Source organism: Gymnoscopelus braueri (genome assembly GCF_963280865.1).
Source record: "Gymnoscopelus braueri genome assembly, chromosome: 18".
NCBI classification, from domain to species: domain Eukaryota; kingdom Metazoa; phylum Chordata; class Actinopteri; order Myctophiformes; family Myctophidae; genus Gymnoscopelus; species Gymnoscopelus braueri.
The window spans coordinates 10,694,657-10,721,203 of record NC_137618.1 but is presented as its reverse complement, the minus strand read 5'-3'; the positions used below and the strand labels follow the sequence as shown (position 1 = coordinate 10,721,203).

The window sequence follows — 26,547 nt, the reverse complement described above, 5'->3', positions numbered from 1 at the left end:
TTGTTCACCCAGCTCCCTTTTCACCCCTTCTTCTTCCGGGTTGGCTCTGTGACTCGTGAGTCGAGCCCATTGGTCGAAACCGTTTTTGCGCGTTCATGTCCAGCCATAATAAGCTGCAGTACCTATGATTGGCCAGCATGTCCAATGCGCCTCACTGCTACCTCTCGGTTCTGAGGGCTTGGTTTAGTGACTCAGCAGAAAAATTGCATAGCATAGAAACCTCTTACCTCCATAATTTAACTGTTTGTGTTTTTTCCCCGTAAATTAATGCCCTACTTGACCATAACACAACGTCACACAAAAGCATCAAAAGTAGCAGATCTACAAGCTCGAAATGCGGCGCGAAGCGACGCGCTTCGAGCTTGTCGATCTGCTACTTTTGGCGTTTTTTTAATTGAATCCTAAAAAGTAACTGCTTTGGACATAATGAGGTTTCCACCCGACAGAGACGGTATAAGAGTCTGACAGGCAGAGCGGCGCTGCCAGTAACGTCTTCACCGCGTATCGCTCCAAAATTGTGCCGCGGAAACAATACCCTTCACCTCGCCGACCCCCACAGACAATGGAAGTACATTCAATAAGGCTGTAATTACATGGATTGACAAATAGCCGCTTGGCCCTGAAATCTAGTCAACCCGGTCGTGACTCCATTATCTCCAGGAGTGGTGCAAGGCTTAATTGTTATTACGGCGGCGTTTTTGCATTCCCCCCCATTATGTCACGGAGGTTTCTTCTACCGCTTATCTCTTAACCCATTAAGACCGGGAAAGGCATCTGTCATTTTAGATCTTAACCACTTTAACCATTATCTTATACTTTGGGCCACGCTATGAGCTTGTAGATCTGCTATTTCTGCTTGTAGATCTGCTATTTCTGCTATACAAATGTTCGCTATTTTTAAAGCGAACATTTGTAACTCAAATCTTTGTCTTCTAAACAGTTTTCTGGAAAAAAAAACGTATGTCGCAATAATCAGTGGTTCTCAAACTTTTTCATGTCAAGGGCCCCCAAAATGATATGTATTTGGCCGCGGACCCCCATCTCAAAACATGTTGTTCCAGGGACCCCTAGAAGCAAAGATTTGAGTTAAAAAATCTTCGCTTAAAATAGTATACATTAAAAGATTTGCACACATTTTCAAGATTTTTCAAAAATAGCAGATCTACAAGCTCATAGCGCGGCACTCAGTGCTTTGAATAGCCAAAGTAAAAAGAAATGGTTAAAGTGGTTACATAGATGCGTTCCCGGTTTTAACGGGTTAATTGTGCTTTTGATGTTAATCAGATTGGAGATTTTCATTCGCCGCGGCATGCAGTGCCGAGGATGGGGACCCGCCATTGATTGGTATACGCTGTCATTTTGTCCCCCTCCTTCCCTTCAACAACCCCTTCCCAGCTCCCTGCCAGTAAAGACTTCACAATGGCATCTTTAATGCGATCTCGCTTCCGAGTGATATTATGGTTATGCATTTAAATGACGGAAACGTCGCAGTGTTCTGACTGCAGTTTTTGTAATTTTGGGAGATTGAGGTTTAAAACCGGGAAAGCATTTGTGTTATTTTAGATTTTAGCTACAGTAGGTGGCCAGTGACTTTGACCAGTTTCACTTTCCAAACCTTTGCATCATGCATGTCACACATACTTACAGAATGCGATGCGTTTTGTTGATATAACAAGTTTTTTCATATAGAGTCCTATCCACAAATCCACCATTTAACTTCCACAATCCACATGATCAAAACCATTGGTGTTGTGTGCCGCATTATGTTGGTGTGACATGCATGATGCAAAGGTTTTGAAAGTGAAACTGGTCAAAGTCACTGGCCACCTACTGTATATGTGAAAAAGACTTCCGCACACCCAGTCCGTTTCAGAGCAGATGCGTAAACGACAGTATGAGATCAAAATGGAGAAAGATACCCGCACACTGCCACATGCACGTTCAAGAGAATAGCTATATGTAGAGCAACATAATTTTTTCAGAAAACTCTCAAAGACGGGGTGCCGTGATTTTCAGTGATCCCCCCCCCCCTAAAACATAATCATCAGGTATTATGGTTGTACCTGATGATTTTTTTTCAAAAAAGTGTACAGAAATTGTTAAAATTATGTTTTTATGTGGAAACGCCTCCAGTTCATTAAGTATACCTGGTTCTCACCTTAGCACCTCCTCCACCACCTTAGCACCACCCACCTGTCCTAGTCCCTCCTACTCCTCATGCCCACACCTGTTGTGTTATGATAATGAGGGGGAGGGTATATTTTTACTTTTTAAAAAAAAAAATTAAATGGCTGTTTTTCTATTGGCACGTTTGACCCTCAAGGTTTCAGCCTCCAGGAAGAAACTCTAAATAGTCAGAGAAGACAAAACACCATAAAAACACCACCAGGGGGCTTAATGAAGTTCTATCAACCTCATAAAACAGAAAAAGTGCAAAACCATGGCACCACCTCTTTAAGATTTAGAACAGTGGTTTAGAACGGTGGTTCTAATAAAATAATATGCAGATATACAAACTTGCAGCGCGGCACGAATGACCATTTTTTGAAAAATCTTAAAAGTGTTTGAAATGTTTTAAATATCATTTTAACACAAATCTTCTCTTCTGGGGGTCCCTGGCGCGAAAAGGTTTGAGAACTATACTGATGATTTACTGTAGAAGGCATTTAATCGGCCTCAGGTCTTAATGGATTAAAGGCCTGTTTATACCACGTCACACGATGCACAAAATCACAGCCTGATATGATGGTATTACGTCTTGCTTTAAAATAACATGACTATGGCTTTTAATCTAATTACTTTCTTAATCCATTAAGACCGGGAAAGCATCTGTGTAATGTTTTGATTTATTTGGCTATAAAAAAATAGCAGATATACAAGCTCATGATCTTTAATGCCATCTTGCTTCCCAGTGATATGGTTATGCATTTAAAATGTCGTAAACGTCGCAGTCACGTGTCTGCCAGGCTAGTGTTCTGCCTGCAGTTTGTGTAAGCTTCGGGAGAGTATACGTTTAAAACCGGGAAAGCATCTGTGTTATTTTAGATTTGAGCTATTATGTATAGCAACATAATCTTTTAATAAAACTCTTAAGATTGAGAACAGTGGTTTTAGAACAGTGGTTCTAAAAAAAAATGCAGATTAGAAAATGTCTCCGCCAGGTCAGGTACGTTATTGTGGCCTCCTGGTGGCGCTATAATAGACCAATGTTAAAGTTGTGCCATTTATTCCTAGGCTTTTCACGGCAAGCGGACACTGCATTCAGGATTTAAGGCATTTTGTTCCAAAAATGTGTTTTGCTAAATTAGACCTGCTGGTGGCGCTATAAAAGGCCATTGTGAAAAGGGTGGCATTTCTTCCTCTGCCTAGTGGGAATGTGCGTGTGAAATTTCACGGAAATTGCAAACTGCGTGCATAATTTGAGGCCTTTTGTTCAAAGCGGACCAATCCTGCAAACTTTGGAAGCCAACCTTAGCCAATCAGGATGGAATATGGGAAATCGGACAAATCCGTGTTGATCACATGACTGTAGAGATGATGTGTACCAATTTGCATGATGTTTGGATACAATCTGTAGGAGTAATGTCAAAAAAAATAATTTTGCACAAATCGGCCTCCTGGTGGCGCTATAACAGGCCCATGTGAAAAATTTGGGGCAGAGGTTCTGAATTGGCATCCAGGGAGTGTGTGTGCACAGTTTCACAGCGACCGGGCCAACGGTGCCGGAGATTAGCTGCTAACGGACAGATGGACACACACACACACGGACGTACGGACGGACAGGGGGTAAAACATACTCTCTCGCCATGCCTTTCGGCCTGGTGGAGACAATGAATAAGCTGTAAATCTGCAATTTTTTTTGAAAAATCTTGAAAGTGTTTGAAAAAAAAAGCAATATTGCAGTGTGGGCTTGTACTTCTGCCATGTTCGCCCGCGCAACACCGCCAGTACCACGAAGCATAAATCAGACATGACTCTCCGGCGTATGCAAATTGGATCAACTGTGGGGTTATTTGAATGGTAGCTCTGTGGCAGGCTGAACACAGCGGTGCTGATGGGTAATCTAAAGACCTGGTTCTCAAAGGAAATCACAGCCTGATAGGATGGTAGTACGTCTCGCTTTAAAAGAACATGACTATGGCTTTTAATCTAATTACTTTCTTAATGACATAATATGTCATTAAGTGGCATACTCCCCCCCCCCCTTTTCAGTTATGCACCAATCCCTTTCCCCTGCTCAGTCAGGACTATTATGCATTATTTACAAACGGGCAGCTATGGGAGAGAGTGGGGACGTCTCACTATAAAGCAGTAATGCCACAAGCAAAAAATCCTGCATTCAAAATGTTACTTGAGCAAAAGTACAAAAGTATTGGTGTCAAAATATACTTAAAAGCAGTGTTGGAAAAGTTACTAAAACATAGTAATATATTACTTATTACATATTACTTGTTTAAAAAGTAATAGTTACTCTACTTATTACTCCGTGCCAAAAGTAATTAGCTACTTTAGTTAATGGAAAAAGTTATATATTACTTTAAGTTACATATTACTTTATAGTTAGCCTACTTTCCAACAATGTGTTGGAAAAGTTACTAAAACATTACTTTCCAACACTGTGTTGGAAAAGTTACTAAAACATAGTAATATATTACTTATTACATATTACTTGTTTAAAAAGTAATATGGTTACTTTACTTATTACTCCCTGCCAAAAGTAATTAGTTACTTTACTAGTTACTGGAAAAAAGTAATAATATTACTTTAAGTTACATATTACTTTATTACTTTCCAACTTAAACGTACCAAAAAGTACACAGAACTCAGAACTTTTAAAACATCTGTGAAAAATAACAGATATACAGTACAATGTGTCGCATCGTGATGTGTTGTGAGCTTGTAGATCTGCTATTTTTGAATAGCCAAAGTATAAAATATAGGGCTTACAGTAAGTGGTTATTGTTTTTTTTATTTGGGAAGCTTTGGGACAGTGTACCCTTCCCCTCGACACACAGGGACACCTGTGTGTCTGAAGGTCTGGACAGAAAACGGTCAACTGAGGATGTTGTTTTGTCTTAATGGATTAAAACACAACTAAAGACCTTTCCGTTTGCCACTGCCTTTGGTCGAGTTACTTTCATGTTTTCTTTTTCTCTTTCTCTTCTGCACTGTAAGTGTAAACGTTATTTATTTGATTTTTTACTTCTTTTGTTGTTATGCATCCTAATGTCATTGTATAATTGTGCTTCCTTTGCGTGGTGTTCTGCGTAAAGTACATTTAATTGCCTTGTTGTTGAAATGTGCGATACAGTACAAAAAAAAAACTGCCTTTGCCTTGTCTTACGCCCACCGATGCCATACCAGCCGGTGTATTTATATATATAGCGCCTTTATCTAAAAGGACTTAACAATTTGCATTACATTCACACACAGACGGTGGCAGTAGCCAGGCACCCAACCTGCTCATCGGGAGCAGTTGGGAGTTCAGTGTCTTGCTCAAGGACACCTCAGCCCGGAGGAGCCGGGGATCGAACCGATGACCTTCCGATACCCAAGTGGCCGCTCGGCTCTACCTCCTGAGTTACCGCCACCCCGGGGTGCACTGTCACTCTTACGTTGATAGGATTTATTTCCTCAAAACCATTTGGTTAAATATCTTTGGTATTATTGAGATACATGTTTGTACATCTGCCTATTCATGAGTGTTAATGAAGACTGATAACATAACGCCTCAAACACCTCAAAATCACACAAAATGTATGACACGTCATCAATATGCTATTCTGATGTTGGTGTTCTTTCTTAGACTTTGTAATTTAGGCTATAAAGTGTGTCCCATATCGTCTCTGTGGAGTGGAAACCTCATGTCCTAAACTGTTACTTTTCAGGATTGAAATATAATAATGTGTCAAAAATAGCAGATCAACCAAGCTTAAAATGTGTACTTTACGTAGATATGCATGTACTTTATGTTCATGTATGTTTATATCTAGAGTATCTAAATATAGATAATATATAGATAGGCGCAAAATCCTATGAGAGTTAGAGTGACGAAAGGCCGGTATGGTCCTTTAAGCTTCCCAGACAGGAGACAGTGATTAGCACCTGTAATGTATTGACCCCAATTCCTTTCTTTCAGCCGTCTGTCTACAACACAGCGTTCTGATCTAATCTCCTGTCATATAGTGACAACGAGCTGAGACTGTCTGACAGCGCCCGTCAACTCCACCACACAATGATTACTGTTTTTAAAACAAATAAAGAGAAAGGAAAGCATATATTTCCCACAGTCACAGTTAACAACAGTAACTTAACTTAATCACCACATAAAAAATTGATTTGCTTTTTGGGAATGTTTTGAAAAAGGTAGTTTTTTTCGTTGTTGCTTACTTTACTATTAAAGTAAGCAAAAAACGTTTTATATTAATAAATACAAATTAAAAAAAGAGAAAGAGAAAACAATGCAAATGATGGACTGGACATTGATGCACAAGTCAGCATATCGCAGGGTCCAGCTTGACAGGTTTTTCTGTTTCTTGGGACAATGATGCAATGATGTCTCAGGAGGAGGTAGGGTAGAACCGGGACGAACGACGCGCAGGGACGGTTGCAACACGAACCTTTTTTCATGCTACACTTAAATTCGTCACATCCGGAGACGTCACCCTCTTCGTCTTCGGTCGAAAACATCAGACACGATTTTTTTCCCAGTTCTGATCAAAATTGGCAGAGTTGAAGCCACTTTTGTGTATTTCCACACTGTAGTAAAAAATACCCTATTTGAATGTTTTCCATTTGTACTGCTGTGTTTATTTGGTGCCGATTGTAAATGGATTTTGTCTGTTAGGCTAATCTGTGGGCTAACTCTCAGTGAAGGTTCCATTGAAAAATATTCATTAGCTTTTGTGCTAGCTAGCAAAACATCCGGGGAGGGCAGGGAGGGACGAACGGCGCATTAAGCCACTCGATGCATTACGGACAGGGAGGGACGAACGGTGCATGTGTAAAACACAAAGTTGAGGAAACAGACAGAGGGGACATTAACATGATACATTTATTTGACTATCAGCATGGTCATTTGCTCGTAGGGTTCTACTGAAGCATCAATGAGAGTTAGATGCCAGAAATGTAACGTTTGTACTTGTTATAGGACATTTCATCCGACCGTGCCGTCCGACCCCCGTGTATGCACCGTTCGTCCCGACTGGCGGCCGTGTGCGGAGAGTAGCGCAACGTCACTTTACTTACCGATTGCGTTCGACTCGTTTCACTAAAATTAAAACGGACTGCGGGTAATGGGAGAGGACAAGTGTCTCTTGTTCACAAAAAAGTATGGTTACATGAAATTAAGTAATCTCTGTGCAGGGAGGGAAATAGAAAAGGGTGCGTCGTTGAACCCCACTCTCCCCTACAGTAGAGCCCATTTGGTAACCCGGAAGTGTGCGTGTGCGCGCGCGCGCGCGTGCGTGCGTGCGTGCGTGCGTGCGTGCGTGCGTGCGTGCGTGCGTGCGTGCGTGCGTGCGTGCGTGCGTGCACACGAGCGCATGTGTGTGAGCGTGTGTGTGGATGGGTAAATCTAATTAGTACATGTTGTTGGCTGTACTAGGAGTGATTCACAACCATTTTAATTTCAAGAACCCCCAGTTTGACATGCATTAGGCTACGGACCACCATTTAATTACATTTCTAACTCTGGGACCCCAACATGGACCCGTTAGGGTTTGGTTCCATGTGTACACTCTCTGAGTTACAGACCAAGGGTCCATTTGGTTCCTAACTATCTAACACTTAGCTAGGGACCCCCTGGAATTCCCTCAGGGACCCGTGGGGGTCCCCGGACCCCACTTTGAGAACCACTACTTTATGCAATGATCCTGGGGGTCCTAATAAGCTATCATGCTCCACTGGCTTTTAGTTTGAATTATGTATCATAACCAAAGCTAATATGTAACATTTTAACAAGGACATGAATTCATTGTTCATCTATGTATTCATTCATTCATTTTTGACAAATAGTTTAAAAAAATGAGTTTGTTGGTTACAGGAGTCAGTATTCATGTTTGAGGATGCATTTGTGTTTTGCCTTAAAATATTTGATCTTTGAAAAAAAGAAAGACAAATAATTCAGCTGGTTCCACTGAAGTTTAACCCCTTAAGACCTGAAGGCCGATTAAAAAAAAATTCTTCTAAATCCTAACAGTTTTCTGAAAAAAAACCTATGTTTCTATGTCAGTGGTTCGCAATCTTTTTCCATGTCAAGGACCCCCAAAATTATATGTATTCGGCCGCGGACCCCCATCTCAAAATATGTTGTTCCAGGGACCCCCCAGAAGCACAGATTTGAGTTAAAAAATGTTTGCTTTAAAAATATATATTATTCAAAGATTTGCACACATTTTCACGATTTTTAAAAAATAGCAGATCTACAAGCTCATAGCGCGGCACTCGGTGCCGCGCTATGAGCTTGTATATCTGCTATTTTTAAATAGCCAACGTATAAAATAATGGTTTAAAGTGGTTACACAGATGTGTTCACGGTTTGAATGGGTTATGAGTTCAAACCACACTTTACCAGGTACGAAAGTCAAAGCAGAGAAAACAGATCATCTTACCGAGGCCCATCGGGGGCGTTAAATCTGCAAGTCAATGAATTAAGAAACACCATCTTCACTTGCTGCTCAATAAAGAAGAAAAAAACATGTTTAATCGGATGCAACCTTTTCGGTCAAGGAGCTTCAGGCATCTCTTGAAACATTGCATCCGATTAAATATTTCAGTGGGTGGAAGAAGTACTCGATTGCAATGAGTACTCTATAGCCGGAGCTCTCATTCAACGTCATTTCTACTCTGCTTGCACCTCATGGTTCACTGACGTCTCAATGTCACTGACATTTCAATGTCACAAAACTGCAGACTCTCTCAAAACAAACTAATACAACCACTACTAGTGGTGGAATAAGTATTCAAATGTTTTATTTAAGTAAAAGTATCAATACTGCAATGTAGAAATCCTCTGTTACAAGTAAAAGTAAGGAATACAAAATTAAGAGTAAAAGTACAAAAGTATTGGTATCAAAATGCACTTGAAGTACCAAAAGTAGAAAGTACTCAATACGCAGAGTGTCCCTTTACACAACGTGTTACTCATTCTACTACTCTGTCACCAAAATGTGGAATGCCCTGACAGTGACACCATCCATTAAAGTAGGCTGTGTGTATGTGTATCACTGGTTTCTTTCAAAATTGGCCTGAAAAAACATTTATCAGGAGACCACAAGGGGAGGAAAATGTAAATTCCCATAGAAAGGATGTCATTCACTGTGTTTCATTTTCTCCTTTGTACATCATAGTGTTTATATGTGTTGATGGCATGTTGTGTCATTTGTTAAGCTGCTATGTTGATGAATTGAATACATAGGCTACGGTAGGGCCACAATGGAAACAAGTCCCCCAGAATGTAAACAGCCTTACTGACTAATAAATAATTCAATCAATAAAAAAATGGCATCTCATAATAGTGTGTGTGTGTGTGTGTGTGTGTGTGTGTGTGTGTGTGTGTGTGTGTGTGTGTGTGTGTGTGTGTGTGTGTGTGTGTGTGTGTGTCTGTGTGTGTGTGTGTGTGTGTGTGTGTGTTGGGGAGGGGGGGGAGGGGCTTGCAGGATTATGCAAAGGCTAACATGTCATTTAGATAGCATGTTATGTAGACATAGTATGTATAGTTTCTATGCAGGCTACATATGTATTAGTTATTATTAGATTATTGGTTTACTTGTATTACTTTATTATTGCTTACTGTAAGTCACTCTGGATTAAGAGCGTCTGCTAAATGCCTAAACTGTAAACTAAACTGTATGTGGTGGGGGTCCTGTGGGGGGTAGTGGTGGTGGTGGGGGGTGTGAAGGTTTACACTACAGTATGGTGTGGCAGGTGAGACGGGTGATGGTGGTAGGAGGTGGGGGGGGGGGGGGTTGAGGGGGTGTTGTGGTGTGGGGGGGGGGGGCTTTCATGTAGGAACTGCTTGATATGGAAGATTGGGGAGTGTGGGGGGTGTACCCCCCCCCCCCCAACTGTACATACTTTCTCCATTTTCTTCTTAAATTGTTTTTAATTATATTTTGACACCTGCTTTGGCAATGTAAACATATGTTTGCTCATGACAATAATAATGCTCCTTTGAATTGAATTGAATTGAATGTGTGTGTGTGTGTGTGTGTGTGTGTGTGTGTGTGTGTGTGTGTGTGTGTGTGTGTGTGTGTGTGTGTGTGTGTGTGTGTGTGTGTGTGTGTGTGTGTGTGTGTGTGTGTGTGTGTGTGGGGGGGGAGGGGGGGGGGGGGAGGGAGGGGTGCGAATAGGGACACTTCAGGGTTTAAATGCACCTTTTAATCATTATTTGAATACACTGTTCTGAGATGTAGGCAAGTGTGCACTGCAAATGTGACGATAAATAAATGGAAAATGTAATCAACAAAAAGGCTGCAGTTTCAATTGACGTCTTATTATATAATGAAACATACGGCACGTTTACATTCATTGTATGGTGTGTTTTGCTCTGGTAATCCACCCCTCCAGTGGGACCAAGGTGATCCTGGATCAAACTGAAATATTTTGAAGATTTTTGATCCAGAGTAAAGCTTGGATTTGATTTCCTGATCGGAGTGATCCCAATCCATATTTTTTGTTTGGAACTTCACCCAAAATCCAAATCTGATCCAATAGGGATTCAAAGTTTTTAACTTGTGGGTCCAGGATCAGTGACCAGAAGAGAATTGTGCAAATCTTTGAATAAATATTTATATTTTTTTAAAGCAACATTTTTAACTCCAAAATTTGCTTCTGGGGGTCCCTGGAACAAAGTATTTTGAGATGGGGGTCCGCGGCCAAATACATATAATTTTGGGGGTCCTAGAAAAGAAAAAATTGGAGCACCACTATAGCAACATACTATTAGGATTTTAGAAAACATTTTTAGATATGCATTTGGCCGTGGACCCCCATCTCAAAATATTTTGTTCCAGGGACTCCCCCGGAAGCAAAGACGATTTGAGTAAAAAAAAAAAAAAAGTGCTTAAAAAAATATATATATTATGTATTCAAATATTTGCACACATTTTCAAAAATGTTTTCAGATTTTTCAAAAATAGCAGATCTACAAGCTCATAGCGTGGCACTCGGTGCCGTACTATGAGCTTGTATATCTGCTATTTTTGAATAGCCCAAAGAAAGCTTGCTACATTTGCCATTTTTGAACATTTTAGAAAAATGTGTTAAAGTGTGAGAACTAATACTGATTTAGAAAGGTTCCAAATGTTTGATGAGTCTCAGCTGCTGTGATGGTGGTGCTGGCACACAGTGGGGGAGAAAACACAATGGGGGACAACAGGCCTAAAAAGGACTGAACAGGTGTGTGTATGCATGTTAAAACTGACCTGAAGAGAGCCATTGCGGACAGAAAACCTTGTCAAACGTACTCAAATAAAAGTTGCTCTTTTACCTACAGTTGGAGTGTGTGCTTTACCTTTCTCTCTCTAAAAAAAAATATATACATATATAATAATATATATATATACAGTGGTTTAAGAAAAATGTCATACATTTGACTAGTTTTCATAGGAATTGTGTTTCCCAAGGCCCTTTGTTCCTTCTTGATCTGTCAAAACAGCTGTCTCTCAGGCAGTGTGTGTGTGTGTGTGTGTGTGTGTGTGTGTGTGTGTGTGTGTGTGTGTGTGTGTGTGTGTGTGTGTGTGTGTGTGTGTGTGTGTGTTTTACCTTCACACTAAATGCAGTTAACATTAGTGGCATGTAGCCCCCTGTCTGTTCTATGAAATAATCTGTGTCATAATAACTTGTTTCTAATGAGCTGATGAACACATGCCTTGCCACTTTCTGTACAGTATACAAAAGGTGTAATTGTATTGTCGTAGCTGTAATGAAACAATACATTACATGTATGAATGCACACACACACACACACACACACACACACACACACACACACACACACACACACACACACACACACACACACACACACACACACACACACACACACACACAGTGAAATGCCTCAAAACAGTGTTTACGTGTACACTTGCACATTTTGTTGACAGGGTTTATTAGACAAACAGTTTTCTATTAACCCATTAAGACCTGAGGCCGATTCTACAAATGCCTTCTTCATCAGTGGTTCTCTAACTTTTTTGTGCCAAGGACCCCCAAATTGATATCTATTTGGCCGCGGACCCCCATTTGAAAATGTTTTGTGCCAGGGACCCCCAGAAGAAAATATCTGTAAAATTCACTGTGAGCTTGTATATCTGATATTTTTTTCAGAACCACTGTTCTAAATCCTAAGTGTTTTCTGAAAAATGTATGTTGCTAGGTAAACATTTACAATGACAGATGCTTTCCTGATTTTGATGAGTTAAATTACAAGCAGAAATATAAATATATGACATTCTGGGTGAATCTGACCTCGTAAATTAATTGTATACTGTAGGACTTTGTTGACGTACTGTAAAGAACACTTTAGTTCAGTTTATCTAAAAAGAGAAAAATACTATACTGTGTTTGCAATTTGCCTCTTTCATCTCTAATGTCAGCTCAGCTGCTACTGTACCTTTCACATTACAGAAGGGGGACCGTATTCACACCCATACCCCCCACCCACCCACCCACACCACACACACACACACACACACACACACACACACACACACACACACAGAAAGAGAGCATTTTGGTCACAGGTGTTGGGTGTGGGCATGTCACCAGAAATAGTGAAAGAAGCCTTACAAGGTATGGCCCTCCTAGAATCTGCATCCCATGATGCAACAGACACTTCAGTATAAAAGGGCCCTACGGTGACATGGTTGAGTACAGAATCTTCTACAGTTCCATTCGGTGGTGAGTGACTCTTCAGCTGACTGTCATAGTAAGTACAACACTGTAAATGCGTTAGAGATGTTGTTAGCTGCCTGGAATTTTGCTTAGTTTCCTTTGACAAACACATTCTGCAACCTTCATTTCAGTGGTGTAAAGTAACAAAGTACATGTACTCAACTATTGTACTTAAGTAACATTTTGAGGTATTTTTTACTTTACTGGAATATTTCCAATTTGCAATACTTTTACTTCTACTCCACTACATCTCAGAGGCAAATATTGTACTTTTACTCCACTACACTTATTTGAAAACTTTAGTTACTAGTTACTTTGTAGATTTGGATTATTATTACAAAACATACATTAACCACTTTAGCCTTATATATACTTCGGCTATTTGAAAATAGCCGATCTACAAGCTCACAACGCGTTGTAGATCTGCTATTTTCAAAAGATGTGTATACATACTGAACTTGTGAAATGGGACATTCTGCATAATGAGTACTTTTACTTTTTGTACTTTAAGTATTTTTTGATCCCAATACTTTTGCTTTTACTCAAGAAATGTTTTAATATCAGACTTTTATGTGGAACTGAGTATTTCTAGATTGTGGTATTGATACTTTTACTTTTTCAGTACTTTTTCCACCACTGCTTAATTCAGAATAGGCAATTGAAAGTGTGTATATGAGAAGAAAAACAAACGGGGGGAAAAAAAGTTGCTAAAGTTAAGAATCATTCTGGGGGGGAAATGACTAACGGATAACAGTAATTACATTTCATGGCATAAGTATACTAAAATGGATCACAACGGAGAACTATTGAGACTCTCTTAGCAAGTGGTGTGTTGCAAGAATTAACATTGACTCATGTATTGGGATTTGTATCATCTAATTTCATTCATGTATATACTGTAAGTGTATTGAAATCTATCATTCAACTCATGTAAGTCATCATCAACATGTGTTTTTCTTTGCCCACAGTTAAGGGTTGAAAAGGTTCCAAAGTTACTGCGTAGCGGGGAAAACAGTGAGTGTTCATTATTTTTCTATTAACCCTTTAATACCTGGAATGCATCTGTGTCACTTTAGATTTCTTTGGCTATTCAAAAATAGCAGATATACAAGCTTATACGAGCTTGTAGATCTGCTATTTTTGAAAATTCTTGAAAAAACATTTTTCAGATTTATTTTCCAAAAACTGTTAGGATTTAGATTTTTTTAAAGAATTGCCTCTTAAACCTACACTATATCAGAATAGTCTTACAGAGTCATACTGTTCTCTGGTCAGATCTTAAAACCGCACAGCACTATGTAACTTTCCTCTTCTACCCCGGATTTGAACCCGGTTTCCCGCACAAGTGCTGACATTTTTTACCATTGAGCTAATGGAGCCTGCCTGGTTACTGTCTCAATAGAAGAGCAGGGAGACAAAATACAACCACCCCAAATTGTATAAGTTAAATATTGTATTAACACACTCTACCATACAGATTGGACAAAATCACATTTCATTCATTAAAGAAAAAAGTTACATAGTGAGACTTTTAGTCAGCAAAGGCATCAACACCATCTACTTGTCTGTCTACAGAAGGCCGCCAACATGAGTACAGACGCAGAGATGCAGGCTTACGGCAAGGCCGCCATTTACCTCCGTAAGCCAGAGAGGGAGAGAATCGAGGCTCAAAGCGCGCCCTTTGATGCCAAAACTGCGATGTACGTGTCTGATGCCAAGGAGCTGTATCTCAAGTGCAAAATGATAAAGAAGGACGGTGACAAAGTCGTCGTGGAAATACTTGACACAAAGGAGGTACGTACAGTAGGCCGATGTGTAACTGAAATCAAATAGTAACATTCACTTAAAAGTACAACTGTGATCGCAAGACATTATTCTAAAGTGTTGTGTTTTGAATTTTTAGGAGAGAACTGTGAAGGAGAGCGATCTTAACCCCATGAACCCTCCCAAGTATGACAAGATTGAGGACATGGCCATGATGACCCACCTCAACGAAGCCACTGTCCTGTATAACCTCAAGGAGCGTTATGCAGCCTGGATGATCTATGTAAGCTTTTCTGCCTGCTGAGAACAGTACAGTATTCTGGTCTGATCTGTCAATAGTAAAGAAAAACAAAAGAAAACAATTATGAATTCACTTTAAAATGTGACAACTATTTGTAAATAGTTTGCCTCATAGGGCAAGGGTTCCAAAACCATTTCAGGCCGCGACCCCCCCAACAAATAATCATATTTCAACCTCGGGATCCCCCCACCCCGACAAGCACTTGGAATTGTAGCCATTACATTTAGTCTGACTCGGTTCCACAGATAAGCATTGTGAAAATAGCCGATCTACAAGCTCACTGTGAGCTTGTAGATCGGCTATTTTCACAATGTTTGCCTCTTTCTCGCGTAATATTGGACAATTTGGCCAAATTGGTACAAAAAAAGTCTTAAAAGTGCTTAAATTGTCCATTTAGAAATGTGCAGATACCCTGTATACACTTATCCTGTATGTCGGTTTGTTTACCGTTGAGAGAGAAAACAATGTTGCACATTAAGCTAATCATCTGAGGACCCCCCAAAAAATCCTTTGGGGACCCCCCTGGGGCTCCCGACCCCAGGGGGGACCATTGTCATAGGGGACAACACTGTAAAAGCCCACGGTGCTGAAGTTAAGATTCTCATTATTTGATGCCACTTGTAACCCTGTGACTGTACTCCCAGCTACAGTGATCTGTTGAGCCAGATATGTGTTGTGCTCGCTGTTACAGTATATGTTGTATGTTGATCTTAATGTTCTCTCCCCTATCCCCATTCAGACCTACTCCGGCCTGTTTTGTGCCACTGTGAACCCCTACAAGTGGCTCCCAGTGTACGACCAGGAGGTCGTAAATGCCTACAGGGGCAAGAAGCGCGTGGAGGCGCCACCCCACATCTTCTCTGTCTCTGACAACGCCTATCAGTTCATGTTAATCGGTATGTGCTGGTCAGAACCATGTTTAACAAATATTTGATTATACTGTGGTGTTGCGCTGTAATAACGAGTACCTTTGCTTTACCTTTTACAGATCGGGAGAACCAGTCTGTCTTGATCACGTAAGTTTCTCTACTAGGCCTTTTTAAAGAACAAAAAACAAACATTGTAATCACATTCACTAACTGTATTTCTCTCTTGCATTTTATAACCAGTGGAGAGTCCGGTGCTGGAAAGACTGTGAACACCAAGCGTGTCATCCAGTACTTTGCAACAGCAGCTAGTACAGGAAAGAAGGCCGGGGAGGGAGGCGGAAGCTCTGGCAAAATACAGGTATGACATGTCTAGTTTTGTACTTGATCAAATTACAATACTTCAACAAAATGCAAAATATCAATTTACTGTATAATACTGACCATTATTAAAACTGTGCTGATTTATACAACATTCTAGGGGTCACTGGAGGATCAGATTATTGCAGCCAATCCCTTGCTGGAGGCCTACGGTAACGCCAAGACTGTGAGGAATGACAACTCCTCTCGCTTTGTAAGTATAAAGCAATTAAACTTCTGAGAAAACTTGCAATGACTTTACAATGTAGAGAGGGATGCTAAACATTGTGCTACATCAAACAGGGTAAATTCATCAGAATCCACTTTGCCTCATCGGGTAAACTGGCCAGTGCTGATATTGAAACATGTAAGTATGAAGTTCACAGATGATAAATTGCATATCTTAGAGGATTACATATTGTTTTACTTACATTAATAATAATAATGATAATAATACTAAAACATTTTTGTAACTCACTTTATATTTGACACACAAATATTCCAACCCTTATAGATCTGCTGGAGAAGTCGAGAGTGACCTATCAGCTTCCTGATGAGAGAGGCTACCATATCTTCTACCAGATGATGACAGGCCACAAACCTGAGATCATTGGTAAATTGGATCACTAATCATATACAATGAATCTACATCAACGTACAGTCTATACAGTACATACTATGAAATCAAACTACATCCATGAATACAAACGAATCCTTTTAATCCCTCTTAAGAAATGTCGCTGATCACCAACAACCCATACGACTTCCCATTGTGCAGCATGGGTCAGATCACTGTGGCCAGCATTGACGACAAAGTGGAGTTGGACGCCACGGATGTCAGTAAACATATTTTAACATTTTGTAACGTTCAATGTGCATTGATTATCTGAAATTATCTGAAGTGATGTTTGTTCATCTAATGCTTAATCTCTTTGTCCCCTTCTTTTTTTTAAATACAGGATGCCATTGATATTCTAGGATTCAATGCCGATGAGAAGATGGCAATCTGGAAGTTCACAGGGGCAGTGATGCACCACGGTGTCATGAAGTTCAAGCAGAAGCAGCGTGAGGAGCAGGCCGAGCCCGAGGGCACAGAGGGTAAGCATGATCTTCAAACAAGGAATACGGCTGTATGAAAAATAATAATGAATAGTTCATCACAAGAGTAAACATTTGATGTTCTTACATACTCTAGTAAAGATAATGAAATGTGTTTTCATGACTTATCTTAGAGGCCGACAAGATCGCCTACCTGCTGGGTCTGAACTCAGCCGACATGCTGAAGGCTTTCTGCTACCCCAGAGTGAAGGTCGGAAACGAGTACGTCACTAAGGGACAGACTGTGCCACAGGTGAGCCACACGCATTATTTTCTTGTTCTGATTCCATGCACTTTGAGATTCATTTAAAATGTAAAGTGCATTATAAATTAACACCATTTTCTATTGCCATAGGTAATGAACTCAGTGGGTGCCTTGGCCAAGTCCATCTACGAGAAGATGTTCTTGTGGATGGTCATCAGGATCAACCAGCAGCTGGACACCAAGCAAGCGAGAAACTACTACATCGGTGTGCTGGATATCGCCGGTTTTGAAATCTTTGACGTAAGCATTGGACTTGTTTTGAGTGGTAGACTAATTCCCTTCGTCTCAATGCCTTCAAGAGATTTGACTAATCACCATATTTCCACTTGCAGTTCAACACCCTGGAGCAGCTGTGCATCAACTTCACCAATGAGAAACTGCAGCAGTTCTTCAACCACACTATGTTCGTTCTGGAGCAAGAGGAGTACAAAAAGGAGGGTATCCCATGGGACCTCATTGACTTTGGCATGGACTTGGCTGCCTGCATTGAGCTCATTGAGAAGGTATGCTATTGTTTTGTATTTTGTACCCATTAAGCCTACGTTGCTATAACTTTAAAACGGGGAAAGCATCAGGTCTAAATGGGTTAATGGAAATATAAGAAATCTATATTGTTTTTGTGATTGTACTAAGTTTTTCTTTTGTCTCCCTTATAAAGCCCTTGGGCATCTTCTCCATCCTGGAAGAGGAGTGCATGTTCCCAAAAGCTTCAGACACTACCTTCAAGGACAAGCTGTACGCCCAGCATCTCGGGAAGAACAAGGCGTTCGAGAAGCCCAAGCCTGGCAAGAACAAGAAGGAGTCCCACTTCTCCCTGGTCCACTACGCCGGCACGGTGGACTACAGCATCACAGGCTGGCTGGAGAAGAACAAGGACCCCTTAAACGACTCCGTCATCCAGCTGTACCAGAAGTCTTCCGTTAAACTGCTGGCTGTCCTGTATCCCCCCGCTGAGCCCGAGGGTAATACATTTAGCTTTTCAAGGTTTCTTTCTGTAATAAATACACAGTGGTGGAAAGTAACTAAGTCCATTTTTAATTCTGAACTAGAGTATTTCTATGCAGTATTGGTAATTTTACTTAAGTAAATAATTGTAGTACTTTTTCCACCACTGTAAATACCTAAATCAAAAACAACACACATCATTTAATAAATGATCAAAAGGCATTTTCTCTGTAAAAACATATCCGCTGAATTTTTCCGAATTAAGAATCTGCACAAAAATGTCCAATTGAATTTCTATTTGAAAAAACATTGTTTAACTGATCCGATCATGTTTCTAACCAATAAACAGATACCACAAAGAAAGGAGGCAAGAAGAAGGGTGGTTCCATGCAGACTGTGTCTGCAGCCTTCAGGGTAAGAATCAGGCATCAACATCAACAAATAGGCATAATATCTCATGCACGTTGTAATTAAATAAGTTGTACTAACGATATGCCTTGCTTGTCTTCATTGTGTGTCTCTATAGGATAACTTGGGGAAGCTGATGACCAACCTGAGGAGCACTCATCCTCACTTTGTGCGTTGCCTCATTCCCAACGAGACCAAAACCCCAGGTACGCTCAGAGACAGTATGAAGTTGTAAATAATGATTGTGAGGCGGTCATTTAACCCCATTTAACCCCAGCATCCGTATAGTGGGGGGAGCTCTCGCCAACAAGAGCAGATTGATAAGCTGAAAATTGATTTCCATGCCTGTTTTGAAGGAAGACAGTGATCTACATTTTTCTAAGGGATGGGGTCAGGGCTTTCCACACTTTGGTGCCGGTGCAGTAGAAAGATAATTGACCCATGTTTGTTCTATACGTGGGTGGTACCAGACTGTTGTTATGCGTCGCTCCCTCTAGTATTCCCCACAATAACCGAAAAAGACCCTAGTATTTAGCCCTGAGGGACTCCGACCAACCATATGGGGTTTGAGTGGTTAATGCAACTTAGACTGTATTTATGCTGTCATAATAACAATGAAGCGACCTCTTTACAGGCCTGATGGAGAATTTCCTGGTTATCCACCAGCTGAGGTGCAACGGTGTGCTGGAGGGCATCAGAATCTGCAGAAAGGGCTTCCCCAGCAGAATCCCCTATGCTGACTTCAAGCAGAGGTAGCCTATCAATGAGTTTTTACAGATTTTACCGTTTACTGATACAACTTCTAGTTCCATACCCATTAACAGCAAGTGCACAAAATGACCATGAACCTTTGCAAAAACAGGTACAAGGTACTGAACGCCAGCGCATGCCCCGAGGGCCAGTTCATGGACAACAAGAAAGCTTCTGAGAAACTGCTCGGGTCCGTTGATGTGCCTCATGACGAGTACAAGTTTGGACACACCAAGGTAAACACACCGAAAATCTTTATCAGCGAGGATTAAACAGAAACATTAACAGTTTCAGGAAGTGAACTAGGTTGTTCCTGTTCACGGCAATGAACTAGTTATTTTCAACAAATCGATCATACCTATTACCTGTCTAAATAAAGGTAAAATAAAACACAAAAATAACATAGTTTGTAATATCCTATTTAGGTGTTCTTCAAAGCCGGTCTGCTGGGTGTCCTTGAGGAAATGCGAGATGAGAAGCTGGCTAGTCTGGTTGGAATGACTCAGGCTCTCGCCCGAGGTTTCCTCATGAGGAAGCATTTTGTCAAGATGATGGCGACTAGGTATGTTGAAAATATAAGTCATTTAATATTGGTACAATTTCTTTGAAAACGTTTTCGTTTGAAGGTTTCTTCCAGGGCCAAGGACCCCTTAGCTGAGAGAGAGATGCAGCAGGGACCCCGACTACATATTGTATATAATTGTTGTGTTGCAGATGAAAACATCTTCATAGATTTCATAGATAGCTTTGTAGACTTGTTTGACAGCACTGTCATCAGTGTTTAGCAAATTCATGTTTTTTGGTGTGTTTGTTTACACATGGTCTTTTTTATTACTATGTTGGATTTATGTTAACGAATATCTTTTAGACATTTAACCACTTAAAACCCTCAATACTTTGAGGGTTTAGGTCACTGCAGATCCCCCTGTAGTGACTGAGGACCTCCTAGGGGTCCCGGACCACCCATGCACTACATTAACTGTTTATTTTCCCCCACAGAGACGCCGTTTTCACCATCCAGTTCAACCTCCGCTCGTTCGTCAACGTGAAACACTGGCCCTGGATGAAGGTCTACTACAAGATCAAGCCTCTTCTGCAGAGCGCCGAGACCGAGAAGGAGCTGGCCGAAATGAAGGAAAACTACGAGAAAATGAAGACCGACCTGGCCGCTGCTTTGGCCAAAAAGAAGGAGTTGGAGGTGAAGTTGGTGTCTTTGGTGCAGGAGAAGAACGACCTGTCCATGGCGGCATCATCGGTAAGTACACTTCTCCATGAGTTCTGTTAATAGCACGCCATCCATAAGACATGTGCTGAAGAGGCCTTGCCCACTAAAAAAGAGACGACATTCCAGGCCTATTTCTTATACCGGTTTTCATTTTTTTCATCGACAACCAGGGAGAGGAGACTCTGATGGACGCCGAGGAGAGATGCGAGGGTCTCATCAAAAGCAAGATCCAGTTGGAGGCGAGACTCAAGGAGACCACCGAGCGCCTGGAGGACGAGGAGGAGGTCAACGCCGAGCTGACCGCCAAGAAGAGGAAGCTGGAGGACGAGTGCTCCGAGCTCAAGAAGGACATCGATGACCTGGAGCTCACATTGGCCAAAGTGGAGAAGGAGAAGCACGCCACCGAAAACAAGGTTTGTCGATCATTGAAAAAGTTATTTACAGTGGTGCCCTGAGCCAAAAAAGTTTGAGAACCACTGCTCTAGGGGTTTTATCAAGTTAGAAGTACAATAATGATCTTATTCATGACAACACATTCTGTTCTGCTCATTCAGGTGAAGAACCTGACCGAGGAGATGGCCTCTCAGGACGAGAGCATCGCCAAGCTGACCAAGGAGAAGAAGGCCCTCCAGGAGGCCCATCAGCAGACCCTGGATGACCTGCAGTCGGAGGAGGACAAGGTCAACACTCTGTCCAAGGCCAAGACCAAGCTGGAGCAGCAAGTCGACGACGTGAGTTCATGTGAAGCCGATTGGGACGTTTTGAACACGCCTATAGTCTACGGGGAAAAAAGTGGCATTGTTTTAGTCAACACAATTAACAGCGGTTTATTGTTGTACTGAATAATTGGATTTCTTTGGTTATTGTGCAGTTGGAGAGTTCTCTGGAGCAAGAGAAGAAGCTCCGCATGGACCTGGAGAGAACCAAGAGAAAGCTGGAGGGTGACCTGAAACTGGCCCAGGAAAACGTCATGGACCTAGAGAACGATAAGCAGCAGTCGGACGAGAAGATCAAAAAGTAATGTGGACAACCAAACAAAATGCTATGTGCAAAAACTGCCTTTATTTTATTGAAGTATTATTATCTTTTTTTTTTTTACCAGGAATAGTCCCATTGAGATAAAAAAAAACTCTTTTTCAATTATGCATTATGTACTTGGACTTTCTATCAGATCTCAGGTTAAAAAACACTAGTGGGCATTGGCGTCAATAAAGAACGAGTAAGAAGGCAGTTTGTTCAACACAGCGATATAAAGAAAATGATACCAATGCCCCATTCTCCGATATCGCAATGAAGACCAACCAACCTTCAGAATGTACACTAAAATTTGATCCGTTTCACAGGAAGGACTTTGAAGTGAGCCAGCTTCTGAGCAAGATTGAGGATGAGCAATCCATGGGTGCTCAGCTCCAGAAGAAGATCAAAGAGTTACAGGTGATTACAGAGAATGGTTTAGAATTTATATCAACAAAGATATTCATATATAAATATGTTCATCTCATCTATATCGTTGCTGTCGGGCAGAAACCTCCTATCACCATATTCTAACTTTTTTTGTGTTTTTTCGTAAATTAATGCCCTATACTTGATCATACTACAGCGTCACACAAAAGCATCAAAAGTAGCAGATCCGCAAGCTTGTAGATCTGCTATTTTTTTATTTTGGACATTATGAGGTTTCCACCCGACAAGCGACGATATTCACATAAACACGTTAATCTCATCTATATCGTTAATTTTCTTTTAAAAAAAAGGCCCGCATCGAAGAACTGGAGGAAGAGATCGAGGCCGAGCGCGCCGCTCGCGCCAAGGTGGAGAAGCAGAGGGCCGACCTCTCCCGGGAGCTGGAGGAGATCAGCGAGCGGCTGGAGGAGGCCGGCGGCGCCACCGCCGCGCAGATCGAGATGAACAAGAAGCGCGAGGCCGAGTTCCAGAAGCTGCGCCGCGACCTGGAGGAGTCCACGCTGCAGCACGAGGCGACCGGCGCCGCCCTGCGCAAGAAGCAGGCCGACAGCGTGGCCGAGCTGGGCGAGCAGATAGACAACCTGCAGCGCGTCAAGCAGAAGCTGGAGAAGGAGAAGAGCGAGTGCAAGATGGAGATCGACGACCTCTCCAGCAACATGGAGGCTGTCGCCAAGGCAAAGGTGATAACGGAATGCCCTGTGTATAGTTCTTGAGAAATTAACCCATTAAGACCTGAGGCCGCTTCTAAACATTTTCAAAAATCCTAAAAAAAAAAATCGGAAAAAAATATTTTAGAAATAATTTTCACGATTTTTTCAAAAATAGCAGATCTACAAGCTCATAGCGCGATCGAGTGCCGCGCTATGAGCTTGTATATCTGCTATTTTTGAATAGCCTAAAGAAATCTAAAAGTGACACAGATGCGTCCCAGGTATTAATGGGTTAACTTATCAATCAATAGACCATTGAGAGTGATTCGTAGAATATTGAACAACTGTAAGCAATGACAGAGGGGATAAATGCACGTAAAACGCAATGACTGAATATGTCCAATGCTTATTAACAGGGAAATCTTGAGAGGATGTGCCGTACCCTTGAGGACCAACTCAGTGAAATCAAGTCCAAGAATGATGAGAATACGCGCCAGATAAACGATGTTGGAGCTCAGAGAGCAAGACTGTTGACAGAAAATGGTAAGAAAATTATGCTTTCATGATGCTTTCATTAACAATTATCCCAAGCCATTTCAGGAAAATGAATCATCATTTAAGATCATTTAAACATTAAATGAATGCATAAATGAATGAATGAAAATAAACTAACAAATGAATAAATTAATCCAACTTCTAGGTGAGTTTTCTCGTCAACTGGAGGAGAAGGAAGCGCTCGTCTCACAGCTCACCAGAGGCAAGCAGGCCTTCACCCAGCAGATTGAGGAGTTGAAGAGACTCATGGAAGAGGAGGTTAAGGTGAGGAGCAGTCCCATTTCACAAGTTTCCAAATGTATAAAAATGCTTTGAAAATAGCAGATCTACAAGCTCACAAGGTGAGCTTGTGAGTGTTGTGAGCATGTAGATCGGCGATGTTCAAATAGCCTAAGTATACATAGGGCTGAAGTGGTAACTAGTTACTAAAGTTTTCAAATAATTGTAGTGGAGTAAAAAAAAGTACAATATTTGCCTCCGAGATGTCGTTAAGTTGAAGTACAAAGTATTGAAAATCGTAAACACTCCAGTAAAGTAAAAATAAATCCTCAAAAGTGTACTTAACTACAGTAGTTGAGCCAATGTACTTAGTTACTTCACACCAGTGTATATATGATTGTGCTATTGTATTCACTCAACATCATTTTCTTCTGTTCTGACAGGCAAAGAATGCCCTGGCCCACGCTGTGCAGTCATCTCGCCACGACTGTGACCTCCTGAGGGAGCAGTTTGAGGAGGAGCAGGAGGCCAAGGCCGAGCTGCAGCGTGGAATGTCCAAGGCCAACTGCGAGGTGGCTCAGTGGAGGAGCAAGTATGAGACCGATGCTGTCCAACGCACTGAGGAGCTGGAGGAGGCAAAGTAAGTCATCAGTGATTCACACCAAGTTAGTTCCTAAACAGTTTTTTTGCCAATATTTATTTAGCTGTGGAGCCCCATCTGAAAGAATAGCAGATATACGCTTTTATATCCTCTTATCTAATTAACGACCTACTTGATCATACTACAGCATACATGGGCAACTGGCAGCCCTCACCTTCACTTAATGTGGCCCGCAGGTTAATATCGGAATACTGATATATTATTAATTTCAGCTGTTACAATTCCAAACATGCAAACATGACCTGCTTTAATTACTTCAGTCTATATCAGTAGCTTAATGACCAGTATTAGAATTCTATCGTCTTTTTTATGTCCAATGTATTTGTATTTAAGTTCATAAAGTTAACATAAGTATGCATAACTAAATGCATTTGACATTAAATAAAAATTTTACTTTTCAGGATTCCAAATCATAGCAAAAATAGCAGATCTAAAAGCACAAAACGCGTCGCACAAAACACGTTTTGAGCTTGTAGATCGGCTATTTTTGCTACTTTTCTGTGACATAGATTGGCCCGAAAGTATATGCGATGTGGCCCTCTGGAGTGAGTGTGGAAATATAGTGGCCCTCTCCATCATCAAAGTTGCCCGCCCTTGTACTACCGCGTCAAACAAAAAGACGAGTATGACATATTGCCCACGCTAATTTGAATCCATTCATAACTTGACTAACAGGAAGAAGCTAGCCCAGCGCCTTCAGGAGGCAGAGGAGATGATCGAGGCTGTGAATTCCAAGAGCGCCTCTCTGGAGAAGACCAAGCAGAGACTCCAGGGCGAAGTGGAAGACCTCATGATTGACGTGGAGAGGGCCAACGGTATGGCCGCCAACCTGGACAAGAAGCAGAGGAACTTCGACAAGGTCCTGGCGGAATGGAAGGTGAAGTTCGAAGAGAGCCAGGCGGAGCTGGAGGGAGCGATGAAAGAGGCCCGTTGTCTCGGCACCGAGCTGTTTAAGATGAAGAACTCCTACGAGGAGTCTCTGGACCAGCTGGAGACCATGAAGCGCGAGAACAAGAACTTGCAACGTAGGTTTTCTCTACAAAATACTTAATAACGGTTCATTTGATTACATATTTGTTTGTGTATCTTCTTTTATAGTAGGTCAAAAGGGTCATCGTTTTAACCAGGTTATATCTCAAAGTTACACAACTTTGGCATATGAGTCTCAAATGCATGTGTATGATATTCATCATAATTCTGTCAATATAAATGTGGCTTTTAAAAGTCTTTAAAAGTTCAAGATTAACTGTGGATTAGGCTAGACTCACGTTTATGAAAAATAATACAAACCATGTTTTGCTGATTGAACCTTTCCTCATGGATTATTTTCAATCAACTTGCAGAGGAGATCTCAGACCTGACTGAAACGATCGGTGAGAGTGGAAAGAACATCCATGAGCTGGAGAAAAACAAGAAACAGGTGGAGACCGAGAAGTCAGAGATGCAGACAGCCCTGGAGGAAGCTGAGGTAAAAGCTTGTATTGCGTTGTTGTCAGGTTGTCTCCATATTCTAACTTTTAGTGTTCGTTTTCGTAAAGTGCCCTAAATAGCCGATCTACAAGCTCGCGTGGGCTATTTTCGGTGCGCGGCACGTGGCTCGTCTTAAATGTACTGGATCTCTTCTCCACTAGTCCCTCCCTAACATTTTTGTCAGGTTTTTATATATGGACAAAATTGTCAGTATATTTAATCTCAGTTTTAGTCACCATTGCTTTGTTTTTATTGAGTTTTGAGTGAAAAAAGGTAGTCGATGATCATTTTCCGTCAGTTTCAAGTAGACGAAATTAACACAGGTCCATATTAACTTTTTTTTAAATCCTATATTCAATTATTTTAGGGTACTCTGGAGCACGAGGAATCCAAAATTCTCCGCGTCCAGCTGGAGCTCAACCAGATCAAGGGCGAGGTGGACAGGAAGCTGGCGGAGAAGGACGAGGAGATGGAGACCATCAAGAGGAACAGCCAGAGGGTGATCGACTCCATGCAGAGCACCCTGGACTGTGAGGTCAGGAGCAGGAACGATGCCCTGAGGATCAAGAAGAAGATGGAGGGAGACCTGAACGAGATGGAGGTTCAGCTGAGCCACTCCAACCGCCAGGCCTCTGAGGCCCAGAAGCAG

General features: G+C 41.4%; 1 pseudogene across 1 annotated transcript; it reads left to right on the top strand.

Moving 5' to 3' along the window:
• The first annotated feature begins 14,484 nt into the window (after positions 1-14,484).
• On the top strand, positions 14,485-26,458 carry LOC308073594 (myosin heavy chain, fast skeletal muscle-like; annotated as a pseudogene). The gene is made up of 31 exons: positions 14,485-14,691; positions 14,801-14,944; positions 15,702-15,858; positions 15,951-15,978; positions 16,072-16,189; positions 16,310-16,402; positions 16,492-16,555; positions 16,703-16,801; positions 16,921-17,024; positions 17,148-17,286; positions 17,421-17,539; positions 17,642-17,791; positions 17,884-18,054; positions 18,210-18,513; positions 18,846-18,910; positions 19,023-19,110; positions 19,539-19,656; positions 19,767-19,890; positions 20,080-20,216; positions 20,654-20,909; positions 21,050-21,292; positions 21,434-21,610; positions 21,751-21,896; positions 22,223-22,313; positions 22,634-23,023; positions 23,410-23,536; positions 23,694-23,812; positions 24,211-24,407; positions 25,104-25,453; positions 25,772-25,896; positions 26,266-26,458. The product of its transcript is annotated as a myosin heavy chain, fast skeletal muscle-like (transcript).
• Positions 26,459-26,547: the final 89 nt, after the last annotated feature.